A 16,523-nucleotide genomic window follows, 5' to 3' on the forward strand; every position below is an offset into this window, starting at 1 on the left:
AAGAAACTCCTCTTCGGGTTCTCTCTTCCTCCTTTCCAAAAAGGAGAAGAACTCTAAGCAGAATAACCATTTCTACTCTTGTGGTCAGACTCTTGGTACTAACCACTGTCATATAGCTAACAAACTATCACATTTTACTCTTTTGCTCTTTGTCGTATTATATTGTCTATTCCACTTTATATAAAAGAAATTAGTGAGCACTATGACTGCTGTTGCATACTCAGTGCTAGTAGCACAGATAGAGACTGGACAAACTGGTAAGTGTGGAAAAAGAGGAAGATACATCTGGCTTCTAGTGAGAGACATCAGCATAATGATTTCTGTCTTAGAAGATTACAAGCTTTTTCAGTCACTCTGTACTTATATTCATCAGCCAGCTCAAAGTTGATTTACAGGAGGGAGGAGGGAAAAGGGAGGAGAGAGGAGAGTGGAATAACCTGACATAAATAAAAAAGTCCCCTAGACTACAGAAGTTAAGCTCCTCAGGGCAGACAAGCAAGACAGAGACAAAGAAAGAATAAAGGGTTGCCTTTTGGGTATTCTGTGCAAATCCTTTTGGTAGCTTCTTCTGCTGGTGTCATGTCATTGATTCCCAACGCCTACATTCCCCTTCAACAGCTTATTTGTAGTTAAGGATAATATTTAGAGTGAGAGATACCCCTAAGCCTCTTCACTCATCACCATCCTTATACCTCTAAACTTGCTGTTGCTGTACAGTCATTTTCAGTCCATCCAATTCATCATGGCCCCATATGGGGTTTTCTTAGCAGAGATACAGTAGTAGTTTGCCATTTCTTCCTCCAATTTATTTTACAGATGAGGAAACTGAGGCAAACAAGATTAAGTGACTTGTCCAAGGTCACACAGCTAGGAAGTGTCTGAAGCCAGATTTGAACTGGGGAAGATGAGTCTTCTTGCCTCCAGGGCCAGAAATCTATTCCCTACAGCACCACCTAGCTGCCCTACCTCTATACTAGCATCTCTTTATATGTGAAGACATGCAGAGGCTTACCTCACATGGAATTTTAAAATTATACTCACCACTGGAGACCTTAATTCTAATAATGAATGGTAATAACAACAATAACAATCTCATCTTCTCTAGGTTCTCTAAAGGCTATCACAAGAAAAAAGCTGCAGCTACATCTGTCAAGAAGCTTACTGGCATCCTGAAGCCAAAACACAATGAGAAGAGCTAAACCAAAACCTATAGAATATGAGTATTAACGCAGTTTTGCAACTATAAAATAGACCATAATAGATTTAGAAATATCCTAATAAAATTCCATATAATATTAACAAAGCACAGAGCCCATAACCCTAAGGCACCTATAGAAAGATTAACTCTTCCTCTTCAAAAAAGGATTTATGGATGTCTTCAGGGCACAAAATAAACAAGTAAGAAACCTATAGAAATACTTTTGGAATAAACAGCTTTCGCTTCAACAAGCAAAATTACAAGGTGATAAGCACACATCACTGAATTTGTCAAATGTAACTGAGAGTGATTTGCCTCCAGATAAAAGTCAATGAAAAAGCTAAGATCCAAGAGTAGAATCACAAAGCTCAACAAGTATAACATGCACATGAACTCAACTACAATGACAAGTTAACAAGGAAACACTGCATAAATGGCTGAGCCACGTAGGCGTGTTTATGGAAATAGGGGATTATGATGGCAATTCATGACCAGGACCATCAGTACTAGAAACTACAGAAAGGTCTCCCTTAAGGATGCCAGATTTATTTATCAATGCAGATTATGCAAGGAAGTAGGGGAAATCATGAAATACATTACAGCAGGCAGCAAACATTTAGCACCTGCCCAATGCCTAACAAGACACAACCCAGTGGCCAGGATTATACATCAGAAGCTCACTATCTTTCATAAGCAGACAATAAATCCCTGTGCAAACATAAACCTCAAAATATCCTGGAGAATTCAACAAACTGTATTGAAACTAGACCACTATTACCAACAGAACTGTTACCCAGAATCATCCAGATATAACCCCAAGCTATAAAAAGTGTTTTTCAAAGATGTTGCCATACCAAATACTCAACTTCTAAACTAAATGGAATGGAAAGCTTTCAAAACAGAAGAAATAAAAATTATATGGGAACAGGATGAATAAATGAATAAATGAAAAAGCAATTACTAAATGCTTCTACATATCAGGCACTGTACTAAGTACTGAGGATACAAATAAAAAAAGAGAGACCATCCTGATGGGGAAGGTAACACATATAGGGGCCGCTGGGAGGCGCTGCAGTGGCTAAAGCACTGAACCTGGAATCAGGAAGATTCATCTTCCTGAGTTCCAATCTGATCTTACTAGCTGTGTGACCCTGGATGAGTCACTTAACCCTGTTAGCCTCAGTTTCCTCAACTGTAAAATGAGCTGGTGATGGGAAACAGCAAAACCACCTTGGTATCTTTGCCAAGAACATCCCCCAAGTGCTCATGAAGAGTCGGACACAACTAAAAAGTGACTAATAACACATATAGGGAAGGAAGTGATGGCCAGGGAGAGAGAGATGGAAAGCAAAGAAGGTAGGCTGTAAGGTCGATGCTAAGACATCCTGGGTGGACAACTGGATGGGATGTGATGATGAAGTATGATCCAGCACCCAAAGATAGCCAATACATACAGTGGGCTAAGAGGGCATTATGCATCAGCCTGACTGAGCCTACAGCACATGAACTTACAGTCTAGTACTTTTGTTCAACTTCCAAAAGTAGTTTTTTTCACCTATGCTACTCCTCAGAATATTAGATACAATATTAGTACATTGCTCTGTCCTGTGACCTAGGTAGGGCAAGGATCTTTATCTCCATTTTACAGATAATGAAGTTGAGACTTAGAGAGGTGATTTAGCTGATCCAAGGTAACAGCTAATAAGCTGCAAAGACAGGTCTGCGAATCCTAAAGTATACCTGACTACTTAAAATGCACCACTCTTTGTACATGGTACTACTGGTATCCCTCATTAGTGACTCCACACTTTGAATTGGTTTTTGGCGCAATGCCTGGTACATAGTAGGCACTCAACAACAGTCCATTCCTGAACTAAAGTTCTTTCTCTGTTCATGGGAATAGATTTGCTCTAAACCTCTATAGTCCCTGTCTCCATGCTTTTGCAAGACGCCCTATGCCAAATAGTATGCACCAACTCATTTGGCCATAGTTAAAGATCATGGGTTCAGAGAACAGAAGTTAACTGGCCCACAAGGGTATCCAACCAATACCCTTGACCTCATTTGGACCATGAGCTATCCAAAGGTACTAACAGGTCACAGGTGAATTAAAACTAATATGCTCATTGAAAGAGCTGTTCCCTATTGTAAAAACCTAAACTTTTTCTTAAAAAAAAAATGCAAATGGTCATAGCAGAGAAGCTAAAAACAAATATGAACTTATAAAGTAGAACACTTAGGAAAAAGTCAATTATCATCCCAGCAGGTAACCTGGTTTGAAATTCACAGAAACATTTTACCTAACTGGGGCAAACTTTCCTGCTCTAACAATTTACAAAGTAGTACTTGGAGACATTTGCAATATGGCCAGGAGATCTCCCTCTCATTTTACAGAGGAGGAAGTTGAGGCACAACAGGGGGAAGTGACTTGCCCAAGTTCACACAGAACAGATTCTAGATTGAGAGATTTGTGTCATGGACCTTCCCCCCGCCACCTCTTTGGTGATCTAGTGGAGCCTGTGAATGGACTCCTCAGAATCATATTTTTAAGTGCACAAAATAAAATACATAGGATTACAAAGGACACCAATTACATTGAAAAATTACATATCAAAATACGAAAAACAAGTTTACAGGCTTCAGGTTCAGGCCCCTAGAAGGTGCCTCAGAAGCTCTCCAGTCACGGGGTCACAGATCTAGAGTTAGAAGGGATCTTAGAGGCTTCTCAAGCTCAACTCCTTCATTTTACAGAGAAGGAAACTGAGGTCCGGAGAGGGCAAGTGAATTGTCCAAGATCATAAAACTAGTGTGACAGAAAGGATATGAACTGTGGTCCTCTGACTTCAAATCCAGAGTTCCTTCCATTGTACCACAATCCAAACCCCTATTTTACAGAGGAGGAAACTGAGGCCCAGAAAGGGAAGACACTTGCTCCCACAGCTCATTAACGGCAGACTCACAACAAGAACACCAACTTTCCAACTCTTAATCATGTATTCTTTCCACTACCCGGTTAGCTGCTCTTAATACTTGAACAACAGATACCAGTAGGACCCCTACTGGTAGAGCTTCGTCACCATAGACTCAAAGTATCTCATAGATTTATAGCTGGAGGGGACCTTAGAGATAAGATCCAACCTTCTCATTTTAACAAATGAGGAAACTGAAGGCCAAAGAAATTAAATGATCTGCACAGTGTCATATAGCTAAGTTTCTAAGGCAAGATTTGAACCCAAGTCACCCTAAGTCCAACATTATGCCTGGCACCCTCTGCCAGCTGCATCTCAATTCCAGAAACAATTCCCTAGATGCACGCTGAACATTCTTTTTCCTGTTCTTTCGCTAGCCAATAACAAATAAGGTATCCCAAGCTCAGAGGCTAGAGCTAATGAGCAGCTCGAGGGGATCAGAAGCTGGCCCCTACTTGCAATAAATTAGCCACCAGATCCCCCACTGGGATCACAGCTTACATTTGGCTCTGCTTCCTGCCCCTCTCCTTCCTTCCAAAGAAAGCTGGTTCATCCTAACCCGACCCGAACTCCCTCTTCTCCAGGGACTGACTGGAGGTTCGGCAGAATGACAATATTCTCTCCCCTGCAGCTGCTTACTATGTGCCGGAGACTCCCAAACTGCCCAGAAAAGCAAGGAACGAATTGGAGGAGGTTCAATCCCAATTTGGAATTGGTGATGGGGAGAGGGGAGGTATTCATAAATAAGAGGCTGTTTGGAACAGCTTGACCTGCAGAATTGGGACCTCTTCCACATGTCTGTGTACCTCTGCCAAAGAGCCCCGGGGCACTTCCCAGACTCAAAGGGCACAGCAGCATGGAGACCATGACAGGGCTGAACAAGATGTGGCCACAGCCCCTCCCTTTTCCTTGGCACAGGCTACCTCCACTTACCTGGGAGGGGCTTCCTTCTCACCTCAGCCTCCTAGGATCCCTGGCTTCCTTAAGGCCTAGCTCAGGTCCCACTTCCTACAGAAGGCCTAACCTGGTCCTTCATTTTGCCAACCCCCTACCTCCTCCACCTCCAATACGTTTGGTGCTACTTTGCGTAATTTTCTATTTCCTTATCTGTGTAGACATAGTTGCCCCTCTATAGAATGTAAGGTCTTTGAGAGCAGGTCCAACAGGCTTATTTTTGTCTTTGTATCCCCAGAACTTATCAGTTTCTGGTACACAGTAAGAGATTAATAAGTGCTCAAGGAAGTGAGAAAAGTAGCCTGAAATCCAAATCCAGAACAAACCACTGATATTGTCATTTTCCCCTTATAAAATGTAGCCCCATAAAGTCAGGGACTGTTTCCTTTGTCTGTATTTTCCTGGCACCTGACACTATGCATGGTATATGCTGGGCCTTATAAAATGCTTATTGATTGATATGTCTCCCCCAATAGAATAAAAACTCTTTGAGGACAGAAACAGTTTCCTTTTTTGTCTTCCTACCCTAGTACCTAGCACAGGGCCCCACACGTACTAGGCACCTCATAAATGTTTGCCAAGTATGTTCAGCAGAACCCAGTCTTTGGAAACCCAAGGTTTGCATTGTAGTTTCCTTAAAGTACCAGGAAGAAAGTCTCCGTTGACCGTTGTATGCCCCAACCCTCATAAGAGGTAAATTCATAGACAAGAATTGACAAGTTAACCTGATGTGCCTGATCAGTTGCATTCATGGGAGCTATTGGGAGTAGCTGATCTTTTTTTGAAACAGGAAGCACCTGTATTTGCTTTGATACTGGAGAGTTATCAACCAACCCCAAGGCATTCTCCCACCCCCAAGAGCAAGCAGCAATAGAGCCCTCGGGCTTTATCATAAGGCTTTAACACCATATACCCACCACAAAGTATTGTGGCCACACCTGCCTACTCAGATACAACTGGCCGATTCTTGGGCTGAATGAAGCTGTTTCCTCTACTTGGAAATTCTGAAAAAAAAGAGCTAAAGGGGTGGCTCATGATTCCAGCCTTGATCCCAACAATCAAGAGCCCTGGCTTGTCTGAGTAGGTGTCCCAGAAGTACTCCTCCCCAAAATGTCTATATATAGAAAGGGAAGAAGGCCAGGGCCTTCCCTTCCCACATGCTATGGTCCAAGTTGTCTGAGCCTTACAAGACCTGAGAGTTGGGCATTACTGTTTTAGTGAAATTTTATTTTTTTTAAATCAGAACCTTTGATCTTTTCAGTGTGAGGAAACTCCCTCTAACAACTATTCTGTGACTGATAGTCTTAGATAGCTGCTGCGGGTATGGAATAGTTAAGGGACTAGCCCAAGGTGACACAGCCAGGATGGGTCAAAAGCAGGACTTGAACCCAGGTTTTCCTGAGTCCAAGACCACCCCCCATCCCCAGTGCCTGAATGGGGTTTACGCTGAAATGGGACTTTCTCTTAAGTGAATCTGATTTCCAATTCCTAGGCCCCCTACAAGGCATGAGTTTAACTTTGGCCTCTGAGTTACCAAGGCAGCTCATCTTCTCCTCATTAAGGTGTGCTCTTGGCCTGGGCCTCAATCAGTAACACTCAAAACCTGAGGGCTGGTGAGTTAAGACAGCTGTGGGTCAGACAAAGAAGGAAGAGGGAGAGCTGCTTCCCTCCCACCCACCCACTCCCAGCAAAAGAGAGCCAAAGGGCTTGTGGGTGGTCCTAAAGTCTCTCCGTAGCTTTGCCACGGTTTCTATAGACAAAGGTTTCCCCAACCAGAAAGCTGCCATGTTGGCTGAGGAAGGATTGCCAATGCCCAAAGAAGGCAGCAAGGAAAAAAACCTAGCTCTGGAGTCAGAAGACTTAGGTTCTAATCTCACCCCGACACTTATTACTTAGTGACTTCAGGCAATTCATTCCCTCACTCTGCACCTCACTCTCTCTCTGTACGTGATGGGGTGGTGTAGTTCAGCAAGGTCAAATTCAAATGGAAACCTACAATAAGGAGCCCCAGGGGCTGCATGTTGACTTAATTTTAAAATGTAATGTTGTCAATGTTTTATTGGCTTTGTATTTATTTTGTTAAGTATTTCCCCGATTCAGTCTTAAAGTGGTTCAGGCTGCACTTTAGAGTGCTGCATGTTTAACATCTCTAGACTAGATAGCCCCTGAGGTGCTTTTCAGCTCTAATTCTATGATCCTATGTGTGAGCTTCAGTAGTTCATTTCCCCTCCCTGGGTCTCAGTTTCCCCTTCTGTAAAATGGGGGAGTAGAATTAGATCGACTCTGAAGGGGTTCTCTTTCCCACCCCTAGATCCACTTTCCCTCTCCCTAGGCTGCCTCTGGGTTGAAAAAGAGTAAGAGAGGGAAGAGGGTGGAGGCTGACAACAGGGAGAGAGAGAAGGAAATGAGGAGTGTGGAGCCCTGGGCTCACTTTACTCCCACCCGGGACCCCAATCCTTTCCCTTTTCCCTGAAAGGGAGACGAGAAGAGCAACCACCCCGGGGACTTCCCCACCTCTGCCTCTCTTCAGTCCCCAAAGAAAGTGAGCCTCCCTTTGTTTGAGGCAGGTTTCAGCGAAGAGGGAAAGAGCCGATCGGCACCACAAGGGCTGGTAGGTAACCAACGTGAAAGGAAGCTAGAGGAGACAGTGCGACTGGGCAGGGAAAGCTCGCCCCCAACAGCCCCAGGAGAGGCCATGAGTACGTAGCTCCACATGCAGACTGAACTGGCCCTGCTGGAGCGGATCCTTCCAGATGCCCTCCTCAGCTCACTTTGCTGGGGGTGGGGGAGAGAATGACTTCCAAGAAGGAAAACAAGTGCTCAACTCGGGGGACCCACACGCTCTCAATATCTTCCTCGGGCTTTGCCACACACACACACACACACACACACACACACACACACACACACACGAGATCCCTGGATTGTACGTACACGTATGTATACACACACACACACACACACACACACACGATCCCTGGATTGTACCTGGAAGGGGACGGCAAGAATAGGGAGAAACAGCTGGAAAGGGAACAACTGTCCTAATAAATGTGACCTGAGAGTGGATATACTGCAGGACTTGAAACACACTTCCTGGCTATATGACCTTGGGCAAGTCACTTAATCGTTCTCTCCCTCGTTTTCCTCGACTGTCAAATAAGAGGGTTGGGTTAAATGGCATCTGAGCTCCCCCTCAGCTCTAGTTCGATGACCTCCCCTTTCCTGAAGAGTTCCAAATCTTTATGGTAAAGGAATTTAATCTCCAAAAGAGGTAAAATGAGGGGGGGGGGGAACCAGGCACATGATATAGTGAGGGACTGCTCCGTAGCTATCCCCATTTTGGCCAGAAGATGCACGTCAGTTTAGCACGAATATGCGCTTAAGGGACGAGGCCTGGGGAGGGCAAGAGAAGAGCTCGAAAGACCTACACAGGGTTGGAAGGGTCCTCTCTGCCAGAGTACACACCCACCTCCATCCCCAGGATCTGCGCTTCCCCGGGAATCTCCGAATGCCAGAGGGCTGGCGGGCACGCACTACATCCCACATCTCCACGGCACACACTCCAGGAAGCCCTATGCAGTTAGGCTCGGCTTCCACCCCGGATCTAGGGTTTCCCCTTATCTCTTCCCCCTAAGGCACACTGGTGAAGGAAAAACGAAAGAGGAGGAGCACGCACCAAGGATTCCCCTGCAAGGCTCAACTGCCCACTCCCAAGCGCTGGCACCGTGGGAAAAGCACCGACTTAGAGTCGGAGGACCCGAGTGTCAATCCTGTCTCTCCCCCTTACCACCTCTGTGACCTCGGGCAAGTCTTCCTTCTCTGGGCCTCAATTTCTTCAGCTGTAAAAGGGGGGCGGCGTGCTCACTAACCTCAAAGGTCCCTTTCCAGCTCAAAATCTGTGCTCCTAGGATGTCGGGTAACCCGCGTTTCTACAAAACGGAAGTCCCTAGCTCCAGTCCCAGCTCGCAAACTTTCCGCTAGGGTAGAATCCAGCCGGGCAAAGGTTTCCCAGACTGGGGAACCAAAAGAGAAGTGTGGGGAGCCAGAGCGCTCGAAAAGTTCCCGGCCCTGGCCCCGGCCCCCGCCCTGGTCTCAACCTCCAACGCCCCTTCCCTCTCCAAGAGGCCAAGCAGCCCCTCCCGGATGACCGCTGGCTTTACCTGTTTCTGGTCAAACAGCTAGCTCAGCTACAGGGAATTTACACTGCATGCGATCCCATTTCGAGAGTCCCAGGGGTTCGATCAGACGGAGGTTTGCAGAGGCCGAGCCGGAGGGCTAAGGCTCCAGCCCCCCGCCGGCGCCGCTCTCTAGGGGTCTGGTCCCCGGAGCGCGCGCCGCAGTTTCGCACCTTGTCCCTTCTCTCCCGGTGACAGGCAGCGGCAAGGAACGCAAGTGTCCCGTGCTCTAACTCGAGGGGGCAATTCCTTGATATACTGGGGACGTTTAGGAGAACTAAGCATGGGAGCAGATGGGGAGTGAAGGAAGTCCCCAAAATCCTTCAAGAGCCTAGTGCTGAAGCAGCAGGTCCCGCTCCGTCGGGCAGCAACGAACGAGAGCTTGGTGGGCAACCCCCAGACACTCTCTCAGGGGTGCCTGGATCCCGAGCGGCCGATCCCCGTGCCTGCCTTCGGTCAAGTCCTTCCCGCCCGCCGGGGCTCGCTGGGGCGTCCGGGGCCAGGGGCTCCGCGAGCCGCACAGGTGCCCCGGCAGGTGTGCCCAGTCTACTCTTCGGTGCGTGCGTGCGCCAGAGGATGGGCGAGCCCCCGGCTCTCCCGGGCGCCCGCCCCGGCCCGGCTCGTTGCCGGCAGCTCCCCGGGGAGCGCCCTCAGAAAGGACCGTAGGAAGTCCCTGTGTGCAGCGTCCTCCACCTCTCTCTTCGCCCACAGTTTGGCGCCTCCGGGCAGGCGGACTGCGCTGAGGAAGGGGGTGGGGACTGCCCGCCCAAGCCCAGGCGCGTCACGGGGCGGACCGGTGCACCGCCCCCGCCCCCTTTCCGCCCCCTCTGCTGGCCGGCCCGGGAGCTCAGTGAAGAAGAGAGAGAGGAAGGCAGCTACCTGCCAACCCTCGGGCCCCCCAGTCCCAGACTTGGACCAAAACCAAAAACAAACAAAACAAAACAAAAAACAACCAGCCAACCCCAACCCCAACCCCAAACAAAAGTGCTCCTTGCCTCACCTTTCCAGGCGGGAAGCGTGACGTTGCAGCGACGTCTAGTGGCCGGATAAGAGAAGACCCACGAGGCTCGGACCTCTGCGCGGTCAGGAGAACACAGCAGCTGGAAATGACAGAAAGGCACAGTGGGCGCTCAGTTTGGTCTCCCGGGCTCGGGCTGCAGCCTCCGCGTCCTTCTTCCTCGAACCGGGGCTCTCATTCAAGCCCCCACAAGCTCACCCCAGGGGCTCCTAGTCATCCACCATTCCTGGTTAAAGTTCAAGCTCTCCCACGGATGACCCGTCCGGAGGATCGGTACCTCCACGGAACCATCACAGTCAGCGCCCTAATGCAGGGACCTTCCTCTCTGTGTCCTGGGTACGACGAGAAGGAGGCAGAGATACCAGAGTTCAGCAGTGGTCCTCGACTTAGAGTCGGTGCAAATCCATAGTCTTTCTGTCACCTCCTAGCTGTGTGACCTTGGGCCAGGCTCATAAACTCTCTGGGCCTTATTTTCCCATCTGTGAAATAATGGATTTGTACTATCATTTTTTGTACCACAGATGCTTGGGAAGTCTGGGGAAGCCTATGGACCCCTTCCTAAAATTATGTTTGCAAATGCCTAAAATTCAATATACAGGATTAGGAAGGGAAACAATTATATTAAAACAGTTATCAAAATATTTTTAAAAAACAAGATCACAGACCCCTGGTCAAGAACCCCTGAACTATATAGCCTCTGAAGTTTTTTCCAGTTCTAGATATAGGATCCTAAGTGTGACCTTGGGCAACTCACTCCCTTTGGGGGGGGCCTCAGTTTCCTCTTCTGTAAAATGAAAGAGATGAACTGGTAGCTTCTAAGATCCCTTCCAGCTCTTTAATCTATGATCATATGAACACAAAAATATGCTCTCCAAATGAGAGTTCCTTTGGGCACCAAGAGGGTCTGGAATGTAGAGGAGAAGGAACCAAAAAACTTAAAATCACTTTCCCTCTGCCATCCCATCACCCATATTTTCTGCATATTCATTGTTTTCAACATCCCACTACCACTCCCATGTGTATATCTGGCAAAAGAAAGGTCAAATGGGATAGTCCTCCCTCCCCCCTACTTGGATGAGTATGGCAGGGAAAGATCATTTGCTTGAGGACAAGGATCAAAAGAATGAAACCAGGAAGGAATCCTGCAGAGGGGGAAGCTGAGAGGTACATAGTGAAAGGGTAAATCGGAATTTATGCAGCAGCATGAGTAAGGAGTTAAGTTGGGATTTGATTGTCTGACAAGAATCACAGAATCACAGGATCCTAGCAGCCTCCTAGCTAAAATGCCTCCATAGCCAAAGGAATTCACATCATAATATACCCTACAATTGGCCAGGGGCAGCTAGGTGGTAGAGGGGATAGAGTTCTGGACTCATATTTGTGCTTTCAAATCTGACTTCAGATACTTATTAGCTACGTGACCCTGGGCAAGTCACTTAATCTTGTTTGTCTCAGCTTCCCTTCTATAAATAAAATGAGCTGGAGAATAAGATGACAAATTGCTCTAGTATCTTTGCCAATGAAAATCCCAAATGGAGTCACAAAGAGTTGGGCATGGCTGAAAATGACTCAATAACAACAAACAATTGACAAGTCTTTATCTGAAGACCCCTCCAACAAGGGAGAAGCCACTATCTTTTCAGGTGACCCATTCCACTTTGGGAGAGCTCCCATATGATGTTAGGAATCTTCTCCTAATATCAAACCTATCGTTCCCTCTTTGCATTATTCCTTCTATGCATCCCTCATTGCTGCTCAGAGTTCTGTCTTCTGGAGCCCAACAAAACAAGTCTGATCCACATGTCAGCCCTTCAAATACTTAAAACTGTCCCCTCTGAGTCTTCTCCTGGCTAAACATTCTCAGGTCCTTTGATCCTCATAAACGGGGCTTTTCCCACTAACCTGTCTCAGATTTGGCTAATTTTATGCACTTCAAGACTTGGAAAACCATCACCACCATTTCTGTTGTTCTGTACTTCTTTATTCCTTGCAGTAACAAGTGAGGGGTGAGGGTAAAAGTAGCCCCAGGGAGCAAGTGGACTTCTTTTTTATTACCAGATCCACTTTACCTGGCATCTTTGTCACCCCCAAGCCCATTAGTGAGCATCAAGATGACAGCCCCTAACCACTAATTTTCCCAAGTTGGTTGGAACCCGACAAAAGTCACTATCAGTATCAGGGTCCCACTGGGAAAGCAGTTGTTGGCCCCTGCTGTCCGGCCTTCTGTGCCAGACTTCTTGAAGACAGGACACTTTAACATTAGATGAAGAAAAGCTTGGAAGCCAAGAGCCAGATAAGATAGACCTAATTCTCTAGATTGCCCTTCCTAGTGAATGGGGAGGGGAGCAGGGAAGAGGGTCACACAGCCAGTACCGAGACTGAACCAGTCAAAGGAGGACAAGACTTAGATGGAGAAAGGCAGCTCAGTAGGACACTACTATGGAGAAAAGAGACCCTTGGAGCATTTAAACCGAGGGCTGACCGTCACTAGGACCTTTCACTTTACGACCAAATCACCTAATTAAGAAACTACTGTCACCGGCGCAACTCTGTATGTGTATCACTTAGCCTTCTGGGGCCACAACCTCCTTAGAAACATTCATCCTTAATCAAAAGGGGGAACCACAGGAAAGAGTGCATGGATGTTAATATACCTCAAATCATCTTCATAGATGAAAAAATTATTATATCGCCTAGAAAACAGCTACTCAATATAATCTACCGAATGATTGGTATTAAGAGATAATATGAAGGTTTAATGAGGTGCTTAGGAAATGAGATAGGAGCACACCAAAACTAGACTAAAAATCTCATCAAGTGTGGAGGACAAGTAAAAGTTTGCGATGATATCCATTGTGTTCCATGTTTGTATTTCGCCCAGAGCCAAGTGAGAGCTATCTATGTATCACTCCTAAAAGAGAAAGTGGAGGGATTTGAGGAACCAGCACTCTACAGGGCATGCCAAAGAAAGCCAATTGGGAGAGCCCATTGTAAAACTGTCAGAGTGAATATTTATACCTCAAAAATTGGCAGTTGCTATAAATCCGTTTAATTTATTGTTTCAGTGACTGCCTAGATTTAAGAAAATGTTAATAATGCAAATTAAATTGAAAATCAAGTGCAATCCTTCTGCCCTCACCTTAGCAGTTGTTAAAAATTTACCAGCACAGTTCTGCATTGCTTAATAAACATAGCTTGTGCTCAGCAAGAGACTCCTAGAAGGTTTTGGGAATGAAGTCATCACCAGGCTAGAGGCCTGGTGACTAGAGGCTACCAACAACAAGAGCATTTAAATAGTGCTTTAAGGTTTGTGAAATATTTTATAGTCATTATTTCATTTGAACCTCACCATACTGCTGGGAACAGCTTGTGGGAACAGACTAACCTAGAAGTAATAAAGAAATAAGTAAAATGGAAAACAAAAAGACTACAGAGATGATAAAACTAAAAGCTTGTTTTGAAAAGATTTAACAAAATTAATCAACCTAGACAGGACAACTAAGTGGTCCAGTGGCCACAGTGCTGGACCTAGAGTCAGGAAAACCTGAGTTCAAATCTAGCCTTAGATACCCACAGCCTCTGACTGCCTTGGTTTCCTCATCTGGAAAATAGAGATAATAATAGTATCTACCTTGCTGGATTGTTGTGAGGATCAAATGAGATAATATTTGTAAAGTGCTATGTAAACAGTCGCATATATATTTTTTCATACACACCCACATATACCCTGAGTTTTTTTAAAAAAAGATAAAAATAAAATGGCCAAAAAGAAAATAAAAGATGAATAAGAAATCTCGGCAAATAGAGAAATAAAAAGAATTACCAGAACCTGCTATATATAATAATGTTACAAAAAGTGGGAATGTAAAGGGAATGATCAGCTGCAAAATATAGAAAATATAAATTAATAGAACTCAAAATAGAGATATTTAATGCCCCAATGTCAAGAAAAAAATGACACTGAACAAGGTATAAAGGAACTGCCAAAGCCTTAAAAAAACATGGTCCAGATTTGAAAGATCAATTCATTCTTATGTTACCCAGATTATTATCAAAAAGTAAGAGGGGGGAAGGCAAATCTCTAGCAAATGCCTTTTATGAGATAAGAAAAGGTCCTAATATTTAAACCAGAAAAAGAAAGAAAAGTAGAGACCAATATCACTAATAAATGTTGATGAAAAAATAAAATCCCTAGAACTCTAAGTAAAAGTCAAACACATACTGATAACCTAGCCCCCATCTTAAGATAAATGGGAGTTAAAGAAGTAGCCCAAGAAGGAGGTGCTACACAAAGATGGGTCTACATTAAGATAACAACTAACATAACTAATAATATTATACATAAAATCTTCCCAAGCCAATTATATCAATAGATTCAAGAAACAACCTTTGACAGAGTACAACACTCAAGATTTTTTAAAAATCCCTACAATGCATAGTATAGAAGGGCAATTTTAATTTTATACACATATGTGTATATATATGTGTGTATATATATATACATCATGTCATTTGCTTTCTCTCTCTCTACATATGTAAAGCAAATAACATGACAGGAATAGAAAACCTCAGAGAATCGGCAAATAAACATTGAAATAACAACTTCAGTAAAGTAGCAAGATGCAAAATAAACCTACAAAGAATTATTTTCATTTCTATAAAGCAATAACAAAATAATGAAAAAGGAAATTCCATTCAAAATAAATACCAAAATGCATAAATTACCTGGTACTCAGTCTACCAAGACCCAATTACAAAACACTAATTAAGAATGAATTGAGTAATTATTGGAACATTCACTGTTGATGGTTATAATAAAATTATGATACTACCTAAATTAATTTAAAGATTTAGTGGAGGCAGTTAGGTAATGCAATGAAGAGAGCAGCATCCCTGGAGTCAGGAGAGACTGAATTCAAATTCCACTTCAGATACTTGACACTTAACCAGCTGTGTGACCCTGGACAAGTCACTTAACCCTGATTGCCTTGCCAAAAAATAAATAAAGATTTAGTGCCATACCAATCAAACTACCAAGGGATTATTATAAAGACCTAGAATTCACCTGGAAGAAAACATTTCTAATATTTTAAAGAAATTCATGAAAAATAAGAATGAAGGAAGAATATAACTTTCAAACCTCAAAAATGTTATAAAGCTATTTCAGTATTTCAAAAATATTGGTGCCATATAAAAAAGAGAAAAGTAGAACACTGGTCCAGATTACATAAGCATAAATTCAATAACCCAGTGTCTGATATAACCAGGAACATAAGGTATTTCAAGAAGGACTTCCTATTTGATAAGAACTGCTGGAGGAAATGAAGTGCAGTTTGGTGAAAAAATAGATAGACCAGCATCTTATACCATATACTACAAAAGTCCTGCTTGATTTTAATATGTCATTTTAATTGTATACTCCAATTAAATACATTATTAAAAATTGAATGAAAATAGCAGAAAATGAGTCAGAACTATAGCTAGGGAGAGAATTTTTAATCAAATGAGGGGCAAAGGAAGTCATGAAAGAAATAATTTTATTTATTTTTCTTTATTGGAGGCAATCAGGGTTAAGTGACTTGCCCAGGGTCACACAACTAGTAGTATGAAGTATCTGAGGCCAAATTTGAACTCAGATCCTCCTGACCCCAGGGCCAGTGCTCTATCCACTGTACCACCTAGCTGTTTTGAAATAGATCATTTTAAATACCATACATGAAATTGAAAAACTTTTGCACCTGGAATAAGAGAAATTGTTGATGGGGCAAGAAGAATCTTTGTATAAAATATCTCTGATTTGGGTCTGATAGCTAATATATAATGAAAAGGATTTACACAAATATAAAAAACCAAAAACCATTCCCTATAGATAAGTGATCAAAGGATATGAACTAATATTTCTCAAAAGAAAAATTGCAAACTACTGACAACCATATGAAAAAAATCACTCATTACTAACATAGGATATTATCTGGAGCAACTCAGGGCCCCTTCACATGGGCAGGTTGTATGCTCTTATAGATACAAGTCCCTTCAGAGTATAGGGGTATCCCTGAAGACTCAGCTCAGGATGTAGACCCTGCCACCAAGGCTCCCAAGGGGTACTCCCAAGGACAATGCTAGGACATTTATGGGAAATACAGAAGTCTAAAATCCTTTGAACCTTTAAAAGTATTCCTTTGGCCAACCAAGCACTCTTCTCTTCGATT

At 44.1% G+C, this 16,523-nt stretch overlaps 1 protein-coding gene across 1 annotated transcript in view; it reads right to left on the minus strand.

Annotated features, from left to right (window-relative positions):
* The window catches only part of IL1RAPL2 (interleukin 1 receptor accessory protein like 2), a 954,343-nt gene extending 944,311 nt beyond the window's left edge, over positions 1-10,032 (minus strand). Inside the window, exon 1 of the mRNA XM_072626056.1 lies at positions 9,282-10,032. The gene's annotated coding sequence lies outside the window, so the exon portion shown is untranslated. The remainder of the gene's footprint in view (positions 1-9,281) is intronic.
* Between the last annotated feature and the right edge of the window lie 6,491 nt (positions 10,033-16,523).

This window comes from Notamacropus eugenii, chromosome X (assembly GCF_028372415.1).
Source record: "Notamacropus eugenii isolate mMacEug1 chromosome X, mMacEug1.pri_v2, whole genome shotgun sequence".
NCBI lineage: Eukaryota > Metazoa > Chordata > Mammalia > Diprotodontia > Macropodidae > Notamacropus > Notamacropus eugenii.